The sequence below is a fragment of the Pteropus medius genome, unplaced genomic scaffold (genome assembly GCF_902729225.1).
Source record: "Pteropus medius unplaced genomic scaffold, Ma_sr-lr_union100, whole genome shotgun sequence".
NCBI classification, from domain to species: domain Eukaryota; kingdom Metazoa; phylum Chordata; class Mammalia; order Chiroptera; family Pteropodidae; genus Pteropus; species Pteropus medius.
The window spans coordinates 39,763,738-39,787,251 of NW_024349800.1; the positions used below are offsets into that span (position 1 = coordinate 39,763,738).

The following is a 23,514-nucleotide window of genomic DNA, read 5'->3' on the forward strand; positions in this document are numbered from 1 at the left end:
TAATCTTATTTTTACCATGAGTTTTCTACTTTTGACCAAATTATGTCTTTGACACTACTTTCTTCAAAATCCAAAATACCCTAAGACCACAAAATAACTCAATAAATTGAGTGCTGTAGGTTCAAAAATTGTATTAGTAATGCATTATGTGTACAGAGATTGGAGAGACGAGATTACAATAAACTCTGGACAAACGTAATGTGAGTTACATAATTATAAAATGGAATTGCATCTGGAATAATATCAGAATTGGAAGATGCAGGGGCTGAGAAGACTTTAGAGGCATAATCTTTGGTGGTAAGAGAGGAAAGATTAAAAAGAAGGAAAGGGAGAAATATAATGATATTGTGGGACAGATTTATTTCCTTTCCAATATGCCCAGAGAACAGATAAGGGATTTCGATGGCAAAAATGAATGAATGAATCAGTTGATCAGCAAGCCAGAGTAATAGTGCACAAAGACAGCATAGCTTTAGAAAGTAGTTGCTGTAGATATTGGTGCAACTACCTACGCAGTTATTAGGTGGTTGAGACAGTTCAGTATTCAGGGGGCCTATTGTACCATATTTATTTCTAATAAATAAAGTAATACATCTCATTTTTGTTTAATTTGGCAAACATTTACTGAGAATTTATAATGGGCTAGGCCTGTGCCATATACTGAGGTTAGTAGAAAGACAAGAACAAAGAATAAAGGATGAAGTGATAAATTAAAGAAGGAACAAAGAAGGAAGGGAAGAAAGATGTAAAGAAAGAGAAAGGAAGAAAGAGAGTTGGTCCCTGTCCTCAGGGGTATAGACTTATAAATTTTGTTGTCACAACCTTGGGTTGTATTAATAAAGTGTGAATAAGTTAGAATAAAGTCACGAAATACTTAATGTGAATATTATAGATTGCTTTAAATGGCTGCACCCCTCTCAGTTCATGGTTATGTCTTTTGTAGGGAGTGCATTCTTCATGAAGATGAGATATTGCCTTCATTCTCCTCCCTGTGGGAGGTGAAGGGGCTACTTAACTGCTTTATCTTAAGGCAAGGAAGAAAGCTAAGAGTGTCACAGAATTTGCCCTGATGATGCTGAATCAGGCAGAGGGTTCTAAGGAGAGTCAGCATGACCCCTCGAGTTTCCAGTCCCCAGAGTTAGGGGAAATGGACTTAGTTATGCCATTAAGCTCCAGAGTTGAGGGCTGTGGTTGGTATATGAGACGGGGTTACAAGTTTGCTGGAGACTGCTCTAGCAAGGAGCAAATTCTCATGTGTCAGAATAATTCTGCTTGATGCAAGCACTTGGGGGTACTTAAAATAAGAAGAGAGGAGTAATCTTGCTATAGGCAATATATAGCAAAATATTGTTTCTTCTTCCTCCTTTTTATAGTAGTATCAAAGATAACCCAAATGAAAGGGCCACAGACCAGGAACTAGAGCTAGGGCCGGTACAAGCTCATTCTCACCTATTGTGTATTTAAAGAATTTTCTCTAATTGTGAGATTAAATATTTTAAATCAACAGAAGGGAATCTTGAAAATGGGACTGCTTTAACTGGTATATGTGAAAACTTTGGAAAAAGGGTCAGATTTATATGTCATAATGAAACTTACTGCCTAGGGGAAAGGGGAACTCAGTAGAGCATGTTGATTACAGTTATTGGTGAAAATAAGATTGTTTTGTATTTATTCCTTGTGACTTGATATTGCTTTATTTCAAGAGTGAGTCCTGCAGAAGGTGGATGGCCTCAAGAACTAGTGATACTTGGAAGCTTTTACCCTTAGCTATGAGCTTTAATGATTAACTCTGGGTAAATAGGATATATTTCACTAAGAATTATACACCATTCTGTTACACTAGATGAAAACATGAAGGACAAACATTCTACTTAATAGTAACACATGAAAATTTTCTCTTTTTCACTAGGAATAAGAAAGATGTCATTAATCAAAACTTTTCTTCAGCTGTTTATTGAAGGCATTAGGCAGAAGAAGATACGAAAGATGTAAGGATTGAAAAGGAAGATAAAAAATTGTTATTAGTCACAGGTCACATGATTGTCTACATAAAATCCCCTCAAATCTACACATAAATGATTGTAGTAAGAGTTTAGCAAGTTTCCTGAATACTAATTAATTAACAAAATATACTGACTTTCTATATATTAGGACTATATAGAGAATGATGCCATTTTAATATCAAGTAGAAATGCCAAATTCTATGGGACTGCAGTGGCTACCTAAAGCTGAACTTCTCCCTATAGTCTCTAAAATATTAAGATTAACCAAGAGAGAAAACCCCTAAGTCCCACTTACAGCATAACTAGGAGACAGAGAATACTGCAAACTTACTTGAAATTGTAAATGGGAAAATAAATATCTAAAACCATCAGAATCACTTCTGGTCCCAGTTCAGGGCAGAGTCAGATGGAGACTGTACAGAAACAGGAGATGGAAGCAGGTACTAGCAGGAGTGAAAACAAATTAAATCATCCCCTGAACAAAGGTTTCTATTTTGAGAATGGAAGTACGGGAATCAATTTGAGCCATGGTGTATGGGAATATTGGCTACTGGGGTATCAAAAGGAAGAGGCTTGGAAGTTCATGTGACCAGAGGTGACCACCTTCAGAAGGCACCAATTCTGGGGTACTAGGAGGCAATTTAGAAGAAAATAGGTTTTCTTTGAAGGCTGATTGGTAACAGGAAATAAGAGAGCAAGCAAGATATAAATATTAATCATCTTACATAAAAAGATATTACTGAGTGACAAGAAATATCAACCATCCCCAAAAGGTACATCTATAAAAGAAACTCAGCTTTTATGTATTAACAGAAGAGGATGATCTTGAATTAAGAAACCATTAATTCATGCGAAACCTTCACTTTGACCTCTTTACATGGAGAAACACCTGTTATTTATCGTTAGAGAAAATCCAAAACATTTAAAATTGAACAGCAAATGTCAGGAAACACCAACACATAGCTACTTTAAGAGGAAAATTAGAAGTGAAAATCAAAGTTTTTCACATGTTAAAAATATTTCTTACCTCCCATAGCACCAGGAAAGTAACCACTAAGCAGAGGATATCTGAAATACATCTCAACATTCATTAAATATCATTAAACAAATTTTTTTCAAATGGAAGAACTTTGAATCAGAAATTGAAAAACAAAGAATGGAAATGAACAACAACAACAACAAAAAAGAGAAGAGGTGAAACAAATGTTGACCAAATAAACTAGGGAAAAAGGTGAGAAAAAATTTTAGAAAATCATTTCAGAAATAAAGATGAAATTACTACCTAAGGAAGAATCGATTGATGGACTGAAAACATGGAAAAGGGGCATAGAAATAACTAAGAGTAGGAAAACCAAAAAAAAAAAAAAAAAGGTTAATGGATGAGAAAGGGTTAGATTTAGAAGATAGGCAAAGAGTACATGTGGTTACAATTCCCAAGAAAATAAAAAAAAAGGAAAGAACTAATACTTAAAACTACAATTCAATAAAAATTATGGAAATTTAATATGTACATTTACTTTCACATATTGGAAGAGCCTACTGTGTACCTGGAAAATTGACCATAAATTGTCACCTCTGATACATAGCCTAGTAAAACTATTAGACTTAAGAAAAATTCTTGAGATAGGCAAAATGATCAAGTCATTTACAAAACAGAAGAAATCAGGTTGGCTTTAGAATTTTGACAGCAACATAGCATAGAGCAACAGTAGAATAGCATTGTCACGAAAACAAGGAAAGAAAATATAATCTAAAGATTCGATATCCATTGAAGTTGTTCTTCAAGTATCAAGGATATAGAAAAATAATTTTAAGCATGAGGAACTTGAGAAATACTGAACTTCTAAACCTTCCTGTGACAGCTACTAATGATTGAAGATAACTCAGTAAAAGGAACAATGTTGAGCTTTTAACATATTTACTTGTAGTCCTAAGACTAAAAGTGGTGGCATGGAAGGTGGCATATGTGGATGTTATATATTCTCATAAAATAGAATTAACGCAAATAAAATAAAAAGGTGAGGATAAGTGGGAGAGAAAGGGGAAAGTAGAATAAACTCAATAATCGCCATATAGGTAGTAGGAGGAATTACTTAACCTTCTAGAAGGTTAAGTAAGGGAAAGGGGCCCTAGGAACATGATAAAAGATATTGATAGAAAAGTCATTAAAACAACAATAGAGCATTTTCTAAAGAAAAAAATACATGCATAAGACAGCAAAGGAAACAATATTTAGAAAATGCAGAAACATATTAAATATAATACAAAATAATATAGGGTCATGATATCACTTATATGTGGGATATAAATCTAAAAGCAACAAATGAGCAGGACGAGCAGGACAAACAAACAGAGACTCATGGACATGGCCTATAGACTAGCAGTTACCAGAGGGTAGGTGAGTGAGGAGAGGCAGACGGGGCAAAGGGGTTCAAATATGGGAGGGGCAGGGTGAAGTGAGTAAAGGGGATCAAATATATGGTAGCTGAAGGAAACTGGACTTTGGGTAGTAAACACAATAAAATATACAAATGTCAAATGATAATATACACCTGAAAATTACATAATTGTATTAACCAATGTTACCCCAATAAACTTAATTAAAAAAAAAAAGAGTCTAAGCTTTTTAGTTACATTATTAAATGTAACAGGCCTAACCTCACTAATTAAAAGGAAAATATTTTCAGATTAGTTTACTAAAAATTTCTAAATTTGTATATGACAGATACACTATTTATAACATGGAATATTGAACAGCTTTAAAAAAGAATGTGGAAGATTTCTATGCACTAATCTGGAGTCAATTCTCAGGTATCTTGGGTTAAAAAAAGTGCAAAACATTTAAAAGAATGTATATAGTATGCGAGTTTAAATTTTTCTGTGTTTTCCTCCCATCTACCAACCTAGTCCTTCAGATTGTTTATTAACAAATCACTAATTGCTTGAAGATGGCAACCAGAAAATTTAAATTTAAATAATTAAAGGCCACTAAAACTTGAATATATAAAAAAATGCCATCTTGAAAAAGGCTATAAATCAATGAGAATGTAGTATTCAGCCTAAAAAAATGTACTTAGACACAATTCTTTTGAGGAACACATGTATTACATGAGAGATACTTGTTTCTGATTTGGCAAACATTTCTTTTGTAAAGTTGTTAATAGAAAAGATGGTTATTACATCTAATGATTAAGGTGTAAAAAAAAAAGCTGGCCAATTAAGAATCACTATTATTCTTGAACAGCTTATGAACTTATCTGTGGCAGATATGATAGCTTGGATCATTCAACCTCTATTCCAACTTTTGCTAGTATTTCTTTCCATAGTACACATGTTGGAGAGCAAGAAACATCATTTCTCAGATGTCATTGTAGCTCAGGTTCTGGGTATGATTTAGGTTCTACCAATGAGATACATAAATGGAATTGTGACTTCAGAAATAAATTAAGTAGAGAGAGAGGCAGTGGTGTGCAGGGATCCATTTTGCTGACATGGCTCTAGCATGAGTGGCATGGCATCGGTTAACAGTTCCGGCAGCAACTTTTGGACATCCAGATTGTGGCCCAGGTGCTGTGATGCTGGAATCAGCGGTTAACACAATGACTTCAAAATTGTAATTTCCTGGCAATAGTAGAGATAGCTAGACCAGTTCTGGGATGTTTTGGGAGTCAACCTTGGGACATAAGAACATTTAGTTCTCTGTATTAAATCTCTTCATTCTTGGAATAGCTAGAGGTATTTCTCTTTTTCTGAAACTGAATCCTAACTGATAAAATATCCTAGGGAAAGTACTTTGAAAATTTGATGTGTTCTCTTGACATTGCCAAGCCATAGAATTCATTATAGAACATCCTGAACTATTAAACTCACCACTAGCTAACAGCCTTCAATATGCTGAGCAACCTGGCTATTCATCTTCCAGTCCACTTTGGCATGGTCATTAGAGAATCAACCCCAAATCCATCATTCTCTTCCTGACTTGCTTCTACTCTTATCTTTTGTTCTCTACTTTCAATGATTGCAGCAGCTACTGCCATATCAATCAAAGCAAGTCACCTCTCTTGATTCTGCAACCTGCATTACAGAGAGATGATTTAGGCTTTGTTTGGAAATGTTAGGACCAGACACAGGCCTGTCATCTTGGCATATATGGCTCAGGCTCAAGAAAAATAGGGCTATCTATAGATATAGAGTTCTTTGACATGGGGCTCTGTGGTCAGGCAGAACTAGAAGCTTTGATTCCAGATGGACACTGTCTCTAGCTCTTTGCTGTTACCATTTCCTGGGGAATGTGAGTTCTTGGACAGGTCTTGGAGAAAAAGGAGATTGTATTCCATTACAAGAATCAATAGTTTATCTAGATGAAGACCCTGTAGAGACCTGGAGTTTGATTATAGAAGAACTTTGCCTAGGCTGAACTTAGAAAATGAAAGGATAATTTAGGTTGGTTTCGAGGTAAAGGAAATCATAAGGTAAAGGCAGAGAAAGTGATGGGTTGCCTGTCACATGCTTGTCACAGCAAGACTGGAAGGTTATTTAGGAATGGAAGGGTAAAAATCTTTAAAAGGAGCGATGTCTGTTGGTATAGCAAGGACATGTTTATTTTTGTCTTAGACCTTTACAGTTATTGCAAAGAAAATTCTTCTCAACAGCTGTATGCAGTTGGTTCATTTACTGTCAGAGGCAGTATTGGATAATAATTAAGAACATGAATTCTCAAGACAGATGTCCTCCAGATCCCAGTTTTACCCATCCCCATATTTGTGACCTAGGGCATAATATTCATAACTTTGCTCTGTCTCAGTTTCCACAACTGTAAGTGGAAATACTAATAGCATTTCTCTTATAGGGTTGTTAGGAGGTTTACATGGGTAATTAATATAAAGCAGTCAGAATGTGCATCAGATATTCCACATGAATGTCAGCTATCATCATTCAGGTCTTGGTTCCTTCCTCGGAGGCTCTTGATGATAATTATATCTAAGAAGTGAACCTCTGCTGTCATTGTCTATCATAGTACCCTAAGTTATTGTCTTTCCAGTGCTATATAAAAATATTAAAATATTCTCCCCATATGCATATATATTTACATGTTCAAACTGAAGGTATAACCCATTCACGTGTGAAATCAATTTAATAGAATATACACAAAAAATGAAAGAGAGTAGACTAGAAAATATTTTAGTTCATTTTTAAGTAAAAATAGTAAACACTGCTTTGTTAAACTTTTGGTTTAGTCATTTAAATATGTTTTTCTTCTAGGTTACGAGGGATCATGTATTTCTTATTGTAGATCACAGTAAGTTTGAAAACTAGCACACTAGAATGAAGGTTTACAAGAACAGAAAGCTTCAGGAAGCTTCTATGTTGGTCCACCAAAGTATGCCTAGCACATAAAAAGGTGCTTGGCCCAGAGAATGTCCTTAATAAGGATTTGCTGAATGAGTGAGGGAAAACAAAACAAAACAAAACAAAACAAAACAGGGGCAAGGGGTTGGAATTGATGAATTCATTATTTAATCAGTGTTTATTGAGAGATTAGTGTGAATCAGGCACCTTGATGATACTGTGGATACTGAGATTAAAAACAAACAAACAAACAGTTTTCTCTTTTTTACTCACTACATTTTTGAAGGGAAGGTTAATATCCTGTCTGTATAAGTAATGTATACCCTATAGTGCCTAGTATAATGTATAGCACATTTGTGCTTAATAGTTTATTTATGTATGCATTAAGTAGATAACTCAAGGTGGCAGGATTAACTTAATTCTTCAATAATTACTCAACAATCTGTCGTATTAAGGTTTGTGGGTCTTCAAGAGAATTAAGATTTTGTTTTTCATGACAATTTAATAATGATTATTTATTTATTTATTCTTTTATTTACATGGTTGTTCTAAGATCAGATTTAGTGAGTTAACAGATACTGATAAAAGCAGACATTTCAGTCATTTATACATTAAGTCTTTGGAATGATTGCAGAGAAATACAGTTTCTCTAAGTCTTTCCTGGGGTTTATTAACCTTGGCACTGTTGAAATTTTGGGCTGGAAAATTCCTTGTTGAGGGGCTGTCCTGTGCATTGTAGGGTGTTTAGCAGCATTTGTGGCTTCTACTCAGCAGATGCCCATAGAGCAGCCCTCCTACTTTCTGGAGCTGAGAAATTCTCCCCATTGAGATATACCAATCCAACCCTATAGTCATTTTAAAGTAATTTTTCCCCTAGAAAAAATAATATGTAATGCTGTTTCTGCCTTTTTCCCTCTCACAGATCAAGCAAAAAAGAACATTTTCTACCCTTCTTTTTTAGTTATTAAAATATATATATTTGGAAGGAAGTATGGGAAAATCAAATGGAGTTGTCATTATTATTGTAATTTAATTCATCTAATATTTTTGTTCTTTTCTACACTGGGAGAAAAATGGAGTATATGAGGATGGCTTATCTTCTAACATTTGATTTGACTGTTTCTGTGTGTAAAAGGCTCTAGTCAATTGTTAATAGTTAATTGGCATTGAAAGAATATGAGCTGAAATATGACTATTTCAGAGGTCCAGGGAATGGCAAATCATAACTCATTCTTTTAGTTAAAGTACATTGACGTGTATTGCCTCATTTGACTTGAAAGCTTGAGGTTTACTGCATGCCTAAGGTCCCTTGGCTAGGATATAGACTTTTTGTTTTATTTTTTTCTTTTTAAATTTATTTTATTATTAGTTTCAAGTATACAGTACATTGATTAGACAGTTGTATAGTTTATGAAACGATTCCCCTTATTACTCTTTCTCTCCTCTGGTTCTACATATAGCCATGACATTACTGCTGACTGCATTCCCTATACCATGCTCCCCATCCTCATGACCATCTATCAACTACTAATTTGTATTTCTTTAACCCTTTAGCCCTTTCTCCCGGCCCCTAACCCTCTGGCCATCACCAAATTGTCCTCTATATTTGCAAATCTGTTTTCAATTAGTTTGTTCATTTTGTTTCTTAGATTCTGCATATAAGTGAAATTATATGGTTTTCCTGACCTAAAAAGGGTTCTTTTCACTGTAACTGGGATCTCAGCCATTAAACGAAGTATTAGTTACTTAGTTAATTAGTTACCATAATTAATCCTAGCTATTATAATCTTGAATCTCAATGGCTTAACACAATCAAATTTTATATCACACACTAAATTTCATGTGGTTGGGTGACTCTCTTAGGCAGTGATCTTTTAAAAATTGAATTGTGGGCCTTTCATATATCTGAATTTTTTTACTTTCAAAAATGTGGACAGGGGCAAAGGTAGAAAGTGGGAGATCATGTGAAACATTTTTGAGGCCAAATCTGGAAATGAATTTATTACTTTTGCCCCAAATCCAGGTGCTTACTTGCATGCAAAAGGTTGGAAAATGTCAGCCTAGTAAGAAAATTAGTTGGTATGGCAGAGGGCTTTGTCTCCACATAAATATGAAGGAAAGTTCAGTGATAAAAAGAGATAAAAGGTTATTTTATGGAAGCCATAGATTGTCTAAATAATAGGAGATGTTTACTGGGCACTGCTATGTTCCAAGCACTATGTTTTGGTGTTAGGAATACAGTGGCACTTTCAAAAAGAGCCTGGACCAGGGAAAGAGACTGTGGACTGGAAAACCAGATCCACTGCTTCCTCTGTGGATGGAGATACCCAGCAGAAACTCATCCTGGGAAAGGCATATATTTAAAGTGGAATTAGAGAATACAAACATCTAGAAAAGAGAAGTAAAGAATGATTGGGAATAGTATGTAGCTGACCATGTCTAAGTCCTAGCAGTAGCATGTAAACAGAACCAAATATGTCCAGCAAATTTATATTTTGTATTCGTTCTAAGCATCTGAAATTTCCCTATTACCTATGTATGCTTTCATGAATATGAGATCGAAAAGATACAAATCTGAAATAAGGAGAAAATAACTGTTAAAAGGAGTCTCAAAACCTGCTGTTGTTGCAAAGATGTGAGAGTTCTAAAAGGCCAAGACCAAATAATAGGAGGTGAGAATTCTGTACCCCAGGATGTGTAGCTGGACCACCTTAGGCACTTGCAAATGAAAAAACCATAATAGGGCCTGCAATCCTTAGCCCAACACCCATTCTTGGGCATACAAAGGTTGAGGCTAAAAAAGTCTTTGGAAAAAGTCATTGGAGCATTATGACATGGAGAAGCCACTTCCCATCACCTGAAGCTCAGCGGAAGGAGAGGACATGCAGCTTGATATAGTCCCTTGAATTTTGGCAAAACGTAAAGGTTTGGAAATTTAATGTGAAACTGTGTCAGGTTAGCTGCCTTGTGGTACTAGGGACAAAAATAAATGACACATTAGGTGTCAGTGGAAGACAGAACAGAGGGGTATGACTCAAGAGGACCACATGAGGATTGCACTGGAGAAGAAGCAAACCTGTGTTTTTAAAGGAGGCACCACCCAAGAGAGCTTTAGACAGAGTTTTGAGGTGAATTGTTAGATACAGAAGCTTGCAGTGGGATCCTGCCTGAGAAGAAACATTACCTGCATTGCAGAAACTTCTCTGACATTCCTAAAAGGAAATGTCGAAAATAATACAAAGGTACCTCATGAGAAAGACTTGGTTTGAATAGAAATAATGCCTGACACATATTGAACATCTACCTTCGTCTCAGAAACTACAAAATGCCTTATTTGTATTAACTCAATTGGGACTGCACGGGAAAATTAAAGGTCAGAAAAGTTAAGGAAATTGCCCAATTCATATAGCTAGTTAGTAGCTGACCATGTCTAAGTCCTAGCAGTAGAATGAGCCATTTCCTGCTCGTTATCTCTCTTCCCGCTTCTGCCCAGAAAAGTCAGAATGCAGCCTAAGTAGAGGTGGGGTAGGAGAAGAGTCAAAGTGTAGGTGGGACTGTGGAGAAATAAACCTCTTTCTCCACTGAAGAATACATTGTGAAGCAGAAATAAGCTGTAGAAAGAATGTATTTTAACTTTAAGTGAAATTTGGAGTTTGGTTACTACAAGGTCATTTTACTCATATGAGGTGCTCTTTGACTGAAAAGGTTCTCAGGAATTTTTATTTCTGACTGGTCAGAAAGGTCATGAGATCTGCCCTCAATTTAATCTTAGGAGTAAGGAGGAATTAGCCTCACAGAGCTGGGAAGCAGGTAGAAAGAATGATATTATGTTCTCCTTCCCCTCTGTGCAATTCTACTCTTTGAACATGACATATATCTTCTGTTGAGTAGTCACTGTGTGTAGAATGCTGGATTCAGAGACATAGAGAATCTTAGAAGGAGCTTTACATTTATAGGATAAAGATAGGGAGGGAGGGAAAGAGAGAGAGAAAAGAATACTACATCTAAGATACTACATCTAAGAGGATAGAGAAAAAGGTTTTCTTCCTCCAAAAGGAAGAGAATACACACACACACACACACACAGACACGACAGAGAGGGAGGGAGGGAGGGAGGGAGAGAGAGAGACAAAGAGAGAGAGAGAGAGAGAGAGAAACAGAAAAAACCCCCAAGAGATAAAAAGTGAAAACTTACTTCCATTTATAGCTATAAAAATAGTTATGATGGTTAGAATGCCTGAGGAGAGTTTTATGGAACACAGCAGGATTTTCTCTACATGGAGAAGGAGGTTCACACAACAGCAAACAATGGGAAATTTCAGTTTTGGGAAGAAAATATATAACTTTTACAGAATATATTATATCAGGCAATATAGAGCAGGTCTTCAATGGTAACAAAGAGGACGACAGACCAGGATTTCTGCGAAGTGCTTTAATATCACTGTCTTAGATTTGGTCTACCCCCCATGGTGATACCCAGCCTAGTAAGTCACACTGCAAACTAATTTGACTGGCTTAGGCTAAATAGCCTAGGGGAGTCTTTTTTTCTGTAATTGAAAAGCTGGATAAGAATCAAAGGTTTTCTGAATGAGCTATCATCTGCATCAACAAAATTCAAAACTCTACTAGAAGTGAAAGATGCATTTGATTATTGAATGTCTTATTTTATTTAGGGAAACGCGTTTGCAACAAAGGTAAACAGCAAATTGCAAAGTTTCATTTGCTAAATCTCTGAACAGACTGGTGATAACTCTATTATTTATAGTAATGGATTCGAAATGGTAGTTGCAGAATTTTTTTTTTTTGAGTACCTGAAGAGGAAGAAGGAGGAAGAACAAATATTTTCTTTCTCTAAAATGTTTAAATCAACTTTCTAGTGTTTTAAATACTTATAAGAAGAGCAAAAATTACATAGCTGAGTTAAGTGGGGTTTCAGATGAATGCACTCACACATTTCTATCCCCAGGTCAGCTAGCTTATCTCAGTGAGGCAGGAAAAAACTATACTTGACTACTCAAAAACACTCAGTGAGTGTCCTTTTAAGCTGAGAATCCCATAAAAAAAATAAAACCAAATTTCATAGGCAGGGAATGTGGCTTATGTTACATATTTTTTAAGGTATATTTCATATGTATATCAGACCCAGTCCCTGACCCCTCTATATTTAATGGTGGTTGTGCTAATTTTGATGTGGCCGATTTAAAAATGTGGTTCTGAATCTAGGAGATGGCCAGGAAAAAGGAGAGGGCAGTGCATTTGGGAGATTTAATGCCTTTACCATCCAGACTTACATAATCGTTTGTATAATGTAAACATCCACAAATAAATTGACTAGTTTAATACAGTTGGGGCTTTAAACTAAATATTTTTCTTCTATTCATCAATATACCAGAAAAGAGAGACTAGGTATTAACTTTGCCTTGCAAGAATTGTATATTGTGGCTCTCAGAAGGCAAAGGATCCAGTGACCTGGTGAATTTTCACTTTCATTCATCCTTTGGATAATTATAATATTTGTACCCACTGTTGCACCAAGCCAGCATTTCCATGACTCTCAGAGTCTCCATTAAACTTCTGAAGGCACACAATATCAGCACTTAATAGCATGCAGCCTTAAAATTTAAATCCTTATCTTTTACATGTTTAAGATTGGCTGCTTTTTTTTTCAAATGCTTAGAGAATTTATTTTCAGCCTTTCCCTCTTGGGTTTGACTGCCCCTTCCTTTTCCCACTTCCACTGCTACCCTTGAACTTTTTCAACACCTTCAAGTATTCTGTAATATATGTGACAGATAGAATCTGTTTTCTCTGCATTCTCTGTGGCAGAATTTGGAACTTTCTTTTCTTTCTTTCTTTCTTTTTTTTTTTTTTAATCAAGCAAAGTACCAGAATGTTCCCTGAAGGAAAATAGAAAATTCTTAATTCTAAAATCATTTCAATGTCTCTTAAGACTACAGTTCACCTGATGTTAAAAAGCAAAAAACAAAAACAAACTTTAAAATCTAACTTTCAGTAAATGATGCTTCCACTTCATCCTTGCCAGAAAACACTGACTTTTTCATTGAAGGAAGTTCTGGGTTTTTACCATGGGATTCCCAAAGCGCACCACTGATTTAACTTTCTTTTTACCTTCAAGTATTTATTACTTTATATCATCAAGAACAACAGATCTTAAACTAAAACGGCTAAAGATAAATAGGTTTAACATACATACACCACTGAAGGCTGCTGCTCTGTTTTGTCACTTAAGTCAAACAGTATAAGAATTTTTTTCTTGTTGGCTGACAGCGTAGCAGTGAGCAACGTGGGGAGAATGCTGCAGTTTTCCCTTGAGCACTTTGACTGACAATCAGGTGTGATAAGTCACCTACCATTTTAGGTGCCAGCACAAGTAAAATTTAAAACAGAAAGCTCTTAGTTGGTGAGATTAGATGAGAGTCTTCTTAAAAGACTCATTGTATTAAAATGTCTTTAAAAAGTCTTTTTGTTTTTTCACTTTTATACGTTATGATCTCATATCTAACATGATTACTCTCTTTTGGAGCTAGATATACATTAAATACTGTGGGGAGACAAAAATCACTGTTTTGTTTTCAGATTATGGATGCCAATATTTTGTCTTTTTGTATAAAACAAACAAACAAACAAACACACAAAAAAACCCAGACTGGTCCTTGATGGGTCTAAGTGAAAATTTATTTTATAGGGCCAAAAGACTGTTAGCCCCATCTATGCACTTATACACGCCTGCCAATATATATTTGCATAAATAATTTGATTGGGAAAAAGAGTCTATTAGAGTAACAATTTTGTACATGGGTATCTAAGGTAAGAGAGAGTAAAACAGAGCAACCCCCAGTTTCATGAGGGTTGCTTCGGTCTTAGTCTGTACCTCTTTCTCCCTAGTTCTGCTTCAGATACATTCTGGTTTTGGCATAGTCAGGACTAAAAGAAAATCATCCTTTCTTGGATATCTTGTGGGTTTCCCGATTCATACATCCCAGGAGACAACACCCTGGGCAAAATGATAATCCCCTGATGGACAACAAAGAATAGAGAGGAGAGCTTGATACTCTGTGGGGCATGGCAGATGCCCACCATACACATCGGGTGCCATTATGGGGTCTGGTGGGTAAAGGCAGTTCTTGGTGAGCACAGACTCTGTGAGCACTGTGTGCGACATCTCCCAGGCACTTGCAAGAGTATGCAAGAATGCTCTCTAAGAGACCACTCAAATAGGGCAATGCATTTCTTACGCTGTTTGGGTGGCATCATGAACTAGACTGAGCAGTGGTTTGGGACTGGGGAATGCAGGGCGCTGGCATCACTTGTGGAAATTTGGCGATAGTTAATCTGAATTAAGAGATAAATATTTTTTTTACATAAAATGCATTTTATGAAAATTACGTAGGTTTGAATTTATTGATTTAATTAAAGTGCTTATATTCCTAAACTTTAAAAACCTTGTTAAAAAACACTCCTCTTAGAATTGGGTTCCGGGCAAAAGCAGTTTATTTTCAATAAACCTGGAGGTTCGTTTTTGTCACAAAAATACCCCAAAGTCCCACCAGACTGTAGGGAGAAACGAAAAAATAATAGTATGAAAACAAACTCCACTACCTGAATGCTCCTACATGCTGACATGAACCTCAGTCCTGTGGCTGGTGGGATTTGCAGTACAATGATCCTCCCTTATCTGCTGGGATATGTTTTAAGACCCCAGTGGAGGCCTGAAACCATGGGTAGTACTGAACCCTACATATACTGTTTTTTCCTATACATATGTACTGATGATAAAGTTTAATTTGTAAATTAAGCACAGTGAGAGATTAACAACAACAATAAAATAAAACAATTATAATATACTATGTTAAAGTTATGTGAATGTGGTCACTTATTTCAGGCGATCCCTTGCTGAAGTTTGTATAGGCTCAATGGTGCAGCACGTTGCTGTCAGAACGTTGCTGTTTTCTGTTCGTGGCTTCTACTCGCAAACACACTGCCTTTTCTGTCTTAACTAAGTGCTCATAACGCACTGTGGTGGTAACTTTTGCAGTTTGAAGTGCAGCAGCATAACTAATATGAACTTTTTTTTCCTTCACAATTTCATAGATGGAAGGTTTGTTCTTACCATACATAGATCTTAGCAACCTCAGCATGTGATTTTTTATCTTTCCTTGTTGAGAACTTTTACCTTTTTACTTAAAGGAGGAAGCATTTTATGGCTTCTCTTTGGCATATACAAATTGCTAGCATCCTTATTCTTGTGCTTTGGGTTCACAATAGTAAAGTAAGGCTCATTTGAACACAAGCACTGAGATGCCATGACAGTTGACCTGAAAACTGAAAACTGAGAGGACTACCAAGTGACTAACAGGAGTGTCTATAGCGTGGGTATGCTGGACAAGCGATGATTCACTTTCCAAGTGGGATAGTGCAAGATTTTATCACAGCCCTCAGAATGGGGCTCAGTTTAAACCTTATGAATTGTTTATTTCTGGAATTTTCCATTTAATATTTTCAGACCATGGTTGACTGTGGGTAACTGAAACTGCAGAAAGTAAACCAGTGGATAATAACTACAGTAGTTCTGCTACTAGGAGATTGAGATATCCATGTGCCAGCTATAAGCTCTGGTTTCCCAAGTAATCTCCGAATCATGTCACTTCCTTACTCCACCTTATCAACTGAAACTCTGAAACCATGCTTCTGCCTTGGTTTACCTTCTGAGCACTTCTGTTCCTTGAAGGGACTAGAGTCTTTTCTTTAACCCCACTTTCCAAGCTGGTGTTCTGATAATCTTAGTAGCTTTGACTAACTTTTGCAGGGGGCCCAACCCTGAGGAGGGTGCACTTTCCCTATCTTCCACCTCTGTTGTGAGTTAATCTTTGCAACTATGATGTCATTGCCAGTCAGATCTAATATTGACTGTCCATTGTTGTATCTCACCCTGTGAGTTACTCTTCCATCCATCCAGAATATCATCAGTGATTCTGACCCCCACCTGAGTCTTCCTTGCTCCCAGGGATACTTTCCACACTGGTGCTTCTTAAACCTAAATGCACATGAAACACATGGAGATCTTGTAACTATGCGTAGTCTGATGAGTAGGTCTAGGATGGGACCTGTGATTCTGATGATGCTGCTGGTCCAGGGACCACACTTTGAGAAGCAAGACTTTTTACCGAGAATGCTCCCTCCTTAGACTTCTTCCTGTTGAGTCTCAGATTCTTCCCCTATCTTTCTGACCTTCTGCCAAAGTCCCTGAATACTTTTGCCTGGGTTTTTGTGAACACTTTCTCAATAAAAAGTACTACATCATTAGTTGACCCAAAGTGAAGTGACTTTCTCCAAATTAGCTGAGCAGATTCTTACTGTAAACCAGAAGTTCTCCAGTCTCTCTCTCATCCTGCAGGATGTCACCTTCTCTAATCTATGAAGATAAGTCAAGCTCAGTAGCATTTGTCCTCTCTATAAAATTCTGTTTTTGTGAGTTTTGATGCAACTGTGAGAATATGGCTTCTAGGTCTGCTGATAGTCACTTAGAAATATGAATCTTAAGTTCATTAAAAAATGCTGTCTCCACTGAATATGAGAAAATATGGAGTAGCACATTGTTCTCTTTCTTCTTTGCCATATTGTACCTCTAATTTCCTCAAACTGAGCACATAAAATTGATGAAGGATTTTACTAGAGGGTTAGGCTACTTTCAGAAAGGATTGATAACAGGGAGGGAAAAGGTTAAAGTTCTAGCAAAATTGAAAATTTTTCTTGAATAGCCGTACAAAGGTGCTTAATGATTATACCTTTACAAAGAACAAGGACCCTTGTGCCCAGTGTTAACCTTGTTCTCTTAGTCTGAATTTTATACCTGTGCTTCCCAAGCATCTTTCTGACATCTCTCATCCTGAATAAAAAGGCTACATCCCTGTGTCCTTGTCATTTCTCTGTCCCTTACAACGTCCTGAAGCCTTAGGTAGTGGCATGGATTTCAGCTGGGTAGGCAGCAATTCTTTTCATTGTCTGGTCTCACAAGCCCTTCAACTTGACTTTGCTCTTCGGTATTTCCACTAGTGGGAGCTGAGGGTGTGAATGTTCTTTAATGGATTGACCTGTTGGAAAGCCTATAGCACAGGATATATTTAATATAAAAAAATACTGTTTAAGAGCATGCTGAGAAAAGAATATTTCATGAAGTAACAAGGCATGTTGGTGTCCTAGGCACTTGGAGTCAGTGGATACTTGTTAGTAATCATTTTTTTTTTTTGGTCTCTGCCTGGGATCTGTTGAAATAACAGAAGAGTGAGTTAAGTCAATCTCTAATGGACCAAGAAAAGTGTCAGATTTGGACTGATTCTGTAATCTTCCTGAGCCATGGTTTCCTTCTGGTACATATAAACTCTCCCAGGCTCCCAGAATCTCACAGAATTTCACAAAGGGCTGTGATCCTATCCTTGATGTGGTGCCATGGAAGAGCAGGTGAGCCTTCATTCTGGTCATTTGCTAAACTAGGGCTCATCAAATTCCTAAATCACTCACACAATAACAGTAAGTTCTAGAATTGATATTTCCATCTTATTTCTATCCATGTGGGACAATTCGTGTGCTATAGGAGATAAATTTAGTAGTATCAATGGTAAACTTCCATTATTAGTGGTCTGCCCTTTATCCAAAATTTTTTTAAAAAGTGAGAAGGGCTTTACTCTTAGATCTTAGTCATCATCAATGTAATCATCATTAGGGGTGCAACAAGATTTCTCTCTCTTACCTGTAAGGAACATGATGTTTAGAGAGTCTATAAATTGCTCAAGGTCTGACAGGGTATGAGTTGCAATCAAGTGCTTGAGCTTTTACTTCCTGTTTAGAGCACTGTTTAATAAGCCAGTCTATACACATTTCTAAAGCCAAATGTGATTTTCAGAGTACTTCATTTTCTCTGTTATAATACCTCCATTTCAACGAGCCCTCTGGCTGTAGTCTACATTTCTCTATAGACATCAGCCTCAGAAAGTGTGATTAAAAACTGAAATATACTTCTGGGAAATGAGAATGTGCTTTGAAGCTTTATGTTAGGTGCTTTTCCACTTGCAAAATAGTTGAAAGTGTTTTTTACTGTTAATTTTTTTCATCACATTTCCAATACAATGAAACTAAGTGTTTTTGCCATTCCAATTTGGCAGTAACCATTTCAGTGATATCCCAGAGTCATCCAGTTAGCTGTTAACAAAATGGAGACAAGTTGTCAGAGCTGTTAAATGTATATTATCAAAGAACCGCATAGTCTGGTTCTTGCAACTTCTTTGCCTCTTACTCTCTCATCTCTAAGGTTTCTTACAGTACCAGACTTTCAGTTCTATTACACATTATTTTTAATTTTTACTTTAAAAACCCTATATAGTATTTACTATGTTCTAGGCACTTTATCCATATTTACTTATTACTTTTATAACAACCCCTATTACAGGCAAATATTATTGTCACTTTTGTTTACAGATAAGGCAACTGAGATTTACAAAGGCTAATTAACTTGTTTAAAATCACGCAGCTAGTAAGTGTCAGACTAAGTTGTCGTTGGAACTTAGTCTGGCTCCACAATCCATGCTCTTGATTACAGTATTCTTCATTACGATATTGCCCTTGCCTCAGTCCTTATGGCCCTTCGTTTCTCAATTTGTGGTTTGAGAAGCCTTTCTCTCTTTACTCATCTGTGCTTGAGATTTGTTCTGCAGACTAATCATAAAGTACATCTGGGTTAATGTCGAAAGAGCTTACTGAATCCCTTGGTTAACCTTGTAAGTTCCCAGTCAAAAATATTCAGTACCTTTCAGAAGATTCTCTTTGGGCAGTTCTAATGCGACAAATTGAAAAGTTATAGAAATTCCATGGTTGAAGCCTTTTAACCCACCCTCCTTTACCCTTCCAACCTTTCTAATGGCTGACGTGCACACTAGCAGCCAATCAACAAAATTGGAAGCAGGGCCTTAGCAAAACTGAATTCTGAAACAGATTTGATTCAAATGAGAAGTGATTTGAATCTTGATCTTGAACTACCATAACTTTCTTCCTTTGAAAGGAACTTCATTGTGAAGAAACTTACTTTTTTTCTGTTTCTGAGAAACCAAATTCTATGAAAACCTTTTATTTATTGATTTATTAAAAATTTAAAAATTTATTAGGGCGACATTAGTTAATAAAATTATATAGATTTCAAGTTTACAATTTGATAATACATCATCTGTATATTGCATTGTGTTCACCACCCAAAGTCAAATCTCCTTCTGTCACCATATATTGACCCCCCTTTTACCCTTATGTACCTCTCCTGTACCCCCATTTCCCTCTGGTATCCACTAAATTGTTGTCTGTGTCTATGAGTTGCTCGTTTGTCTTATTCTTTTGTTGCTTTCAGTTTTATATCCCCCATATAAGTGCAGTCGTATGGTTCTCAACTTTTTCTGTCTGACATTTTGCTTAGCATGATAATCTCAAGATCCATCCATGTTGTTGCGAATGGCAGTATTTCATCTTTCCTTATGGCTGAGTATGTGAATGGAATTTGAGAATTAACACCTGTATTTGTTTCTTAGCATTTGCTGTGCAGCTGAAAGGACCCTAATGTCTGTTTTTTCCTATGAGGCATTGGTATTGCTGCTACCGATGTAAGCCAAAAAAGGCATGAACAATTTCACAGGGAAACTGCCAGATGATGCTGACAGCAGTACAGCTGTGTCCCACTTCCAGGCAAAAACACATATGAAATCCAGGCTTTAAAAAATGACTAGTTAAGGATTGTCTATTTGCATTTTAGAAGAATTCTTTACTTCATAATAAGTTCAACAGGGAATTACTTTAAATAGCTAGTTCCCTTAATGCTTAAAATAAAATTTGATTTATAAACAACTTAAAACACAACTACAATAAATGAAGTATAGTCAGATATTCAAATTACCTTATAGTATGAAGTTATCTTACATTATTACCATGGTCTATAGTTCATGTTGCTTTTACACATGTTCCCGCTGTGACTAGACCCTCACATATTCCTGCGAGGTCAGTGCTGGAGGAACTAATAACCTTAGGGGTTGGAGTCCAATGAGAACAAATGCAATAGTTTGGAGCACTCACTTGCTATACTCTATCATTTTACAGATAGTTGAGATTGCTAAGGTTCTGAAAGACTGGGGCACGCTTTTAAAGAAATCGCTAAAACAGCATTTTCAACACTGTTAATCTGTTTAAATGATATCTGCCCAGGTACTACCCTTCAAGGTTTTGATTAAATGGGGTGAGTCCTGGGACTCTGTATGTTTCAAGGCTCCCCCGGTGAATCTGAAGAACATTTAAGGTTAAAAACAGCTAGGAGGATTGGAAGGAATTTGATTCAAACTCAGGTCTTTGACATCAGGTCTTCTATACTCTTTCTTATATACTCCACTTCTTCCCTGAATCTAAATTCTTTCAGTGATAGTTGCTCATTAAATTCTTTTTGGTTTGAGTAGAGAACCACAAGCAAGCTAGTTATGAAAGGGTGATGATGCCAAAGTCCATAAGTTCAAATCACGCTTCTACCAATGTCTTGTACTACCTTTTAGTTCAGTTAAATAAATATTTAATAAGCATGCACTATGTGCTGGGTTCTGAGCTGAGTAATGGGGATTGCTCTGTGTTTATAGGCTTATAAGGGAGAGTATGATCCTTAGCTGTTCGAAAGTTAAAAAACAAGCCCGGAGAATGATGTTAGCAAGATGGTGGAATAGTATCTCCACCCTTGGAGATACTGACTCAAATCAATACACACTAGTTTCCTTTGTGAGAAATCCAGAAAACAGTTAAGAGGATGTGCACCCCAGGCAAGTGCAAAACCAGCTGCACTTATCATAGTCCCTTCTGCTGGCTCAGAGCGGCATAATCAGGAGAAAACTCCCAACCTTTCAATTCTCCCTAGGGCAGAAATGAGAAGACTGGACCATACTTCCAATGTTCAGACTTTTGGGGGCGTTACTGGTTTCTGCCTTGCCTGAATCTAAGTGCTGCTAGGAATGGGTGTCAGGTTGGGGGTCCAATGAGAACAAAGGTGATAGTTTGGAACACTCACATGCTATACTCCTTTCCTCCAGCTAAACACAGAATGAGTAGGAGAAAATCCCCAACTTCTGCTTTCTCCATGGGCAGTTCAAGGGACTGGTTTCTGTTTCTCCTGACTTAGAGTGCCGATGTGATCTGGCATACTCTAGAAGTCTGGAGGCTGCTGAAAACAAGAGCTGGGTGACTTGTGGCAGCTTCAGAAACTTGCAGTATTTCAGACTGACACCAGAGGGAGCAAGAGATTAGCTGACCACCCCTTGCCCACCCCACCCCCCCAAAAGAAAAGAAAAACCCCCAGCAAATAGCTCTATTTTGGAATTTATATGCATAAATATAGAGAAGATAAAGCCATGGAAATGGCTTTTTCTTTTTATCTTTTTCTCTGGCTGGGCTAATTGATGGTTTTCCCTCTATGAAGCCAGTCTTTAAAGACTATGAGTGCTGGCTATTTTTTTTCAAATGCAGGGTCTCTCAACAATAAGTTACAAGGACATACAAAGAAACAGGGAAATGTGGCCCAATCAAAGAAACCAAATAAATTTTTAGAAACTGACCTTTGTAAAAAGGGATAATATGAATTAACTGACAAAGAATTAAAATTAGCCATCATAAAGATGATCAATAAGCTCAGGAAAACAATGCATGGACAAAATGGGACTATCAACAAAGAGATAAAAAATATAAATAGAATCCAACAAATTTTGGAACTGAAGAATATAATAAATAAATTTCAATATTTACTAGAGGGGTTCAACAACAAACTTGATCAAGCAAAAACAGAAAGTAGTATGGTGGTTGCCAAGAGCTCAGGGGCAGGGAAGGGACAGAAGTGGAAAGTAGCTATTTAAACAAGTATAGAGTTTCCGTTGTGCAAGATGAAATAGTTCTAGAGATCTTCTGTGAAACTGTGTGTATATAGTTAACATACTGTTTTGTTCACTAAAAATTGTTAAGGGGGTGAATCTGATGTTTTTTAAACATACACACACAAACACACACACGTGATTACATCTGTATTCTCTTTCCAGGAGCTTAAATCATTTGTCAGTCAATGTTAACCACTGTGAGTTGATGGATACTAGGTAGAGATCCTGAGTGAGAAACTATCCCTCATTTGGTAGGATAATTATGTTTGGTTTGCCAATTCAATCAATGAAGACGTATCACTTTTATGTTTAACACCTTTAACCATTTGTCTTAAAGAAAGATTTTTCTTTCAGCAATTTCCTTTGACAATAAGCAAAAACTTTCCATGACAGATAAATTGATCTAATGGCTCTTCTAGGTAATGAGATGGAAATAAATAATGATATTAGGTATAGATTTATTTTTGAAAGTAAACATTGGAACTCAGAAGAGAAACATATATTGGACATTAGTATTATCCTTAAGCCAACATTTAGAGGACCAATGAGTGCAGCCTGAATCCTAACATTTCTCTATCTTCTTTACTCCACAGAAAAGTCTACCTGGTTGCCATCTATAAGTGTAACTTATTTCCCAACACTACTTTGCATCTGAGGTAAGAAACATAATTAACCAGCTCCCTTTCAGGCTTGCTAATAGCTTGTCCTGCCCTTACAGGCCTCTACTTTGTGATGGCTAATTTACCTATCAGTTTGGGCTAAGTGATACCCAGATAGTTGGTAAAACATTTCTGGATTTGTCTGTGAGGGTGTTTCTAGAGGAGATTGGCATTTGACTCAGTAGAATTTCCAGTTCTGTTTTTTATATGGTTTTGTTATTTTATATGTTTTTATAGTCTATTCTTTTTATTATTCCATATATTTTTTTAAAAAGTATTTCATCATTTTTATCTCATATTCTGTATCTGATAATTCAAACATTTGAGTTCTTTGGAGATCTAAGTATCTTGTTGGTAGTTGGTAGTTTCTTCTGACTTTTATTCTCGGTGATCTGTTTTCATGTATATTTAACTTTTACTCCATCATATTGCTAATGAATAAGATGAAATTAAACCCTTTCTTCATAAATGAAATTCTATTGATAGTATTATGATAGTATTATTTGAAACATTGGCCACCGATAAGCTTTCTGGGTGTGTGGAATCAGTGCC

General features: G+C 36.4%; 1 long non-coding RNA gene across 1 annotated transcript in view; it reads left to right on the top strand.

The window, feature by feature from the left end:
* Positions 1-23,024, top strand: part of LOC120621735 (uncharacterized) — a 165,073-nt gene extending 142,049 nt beyond the window's left edge. The window contains exon 4 of the long non-coding RNA XR_005658279.1: positions 22,897-23,024. This is a non-coding gene — a long non-coding RNA (uncharacterized LOC120621735). The remainder of the gene's footprint in view (positions 1-22,896) is intronic.
* The last annotated feature ends 490 nt before the right edge of the window (positions 23,025-23,514 follow it).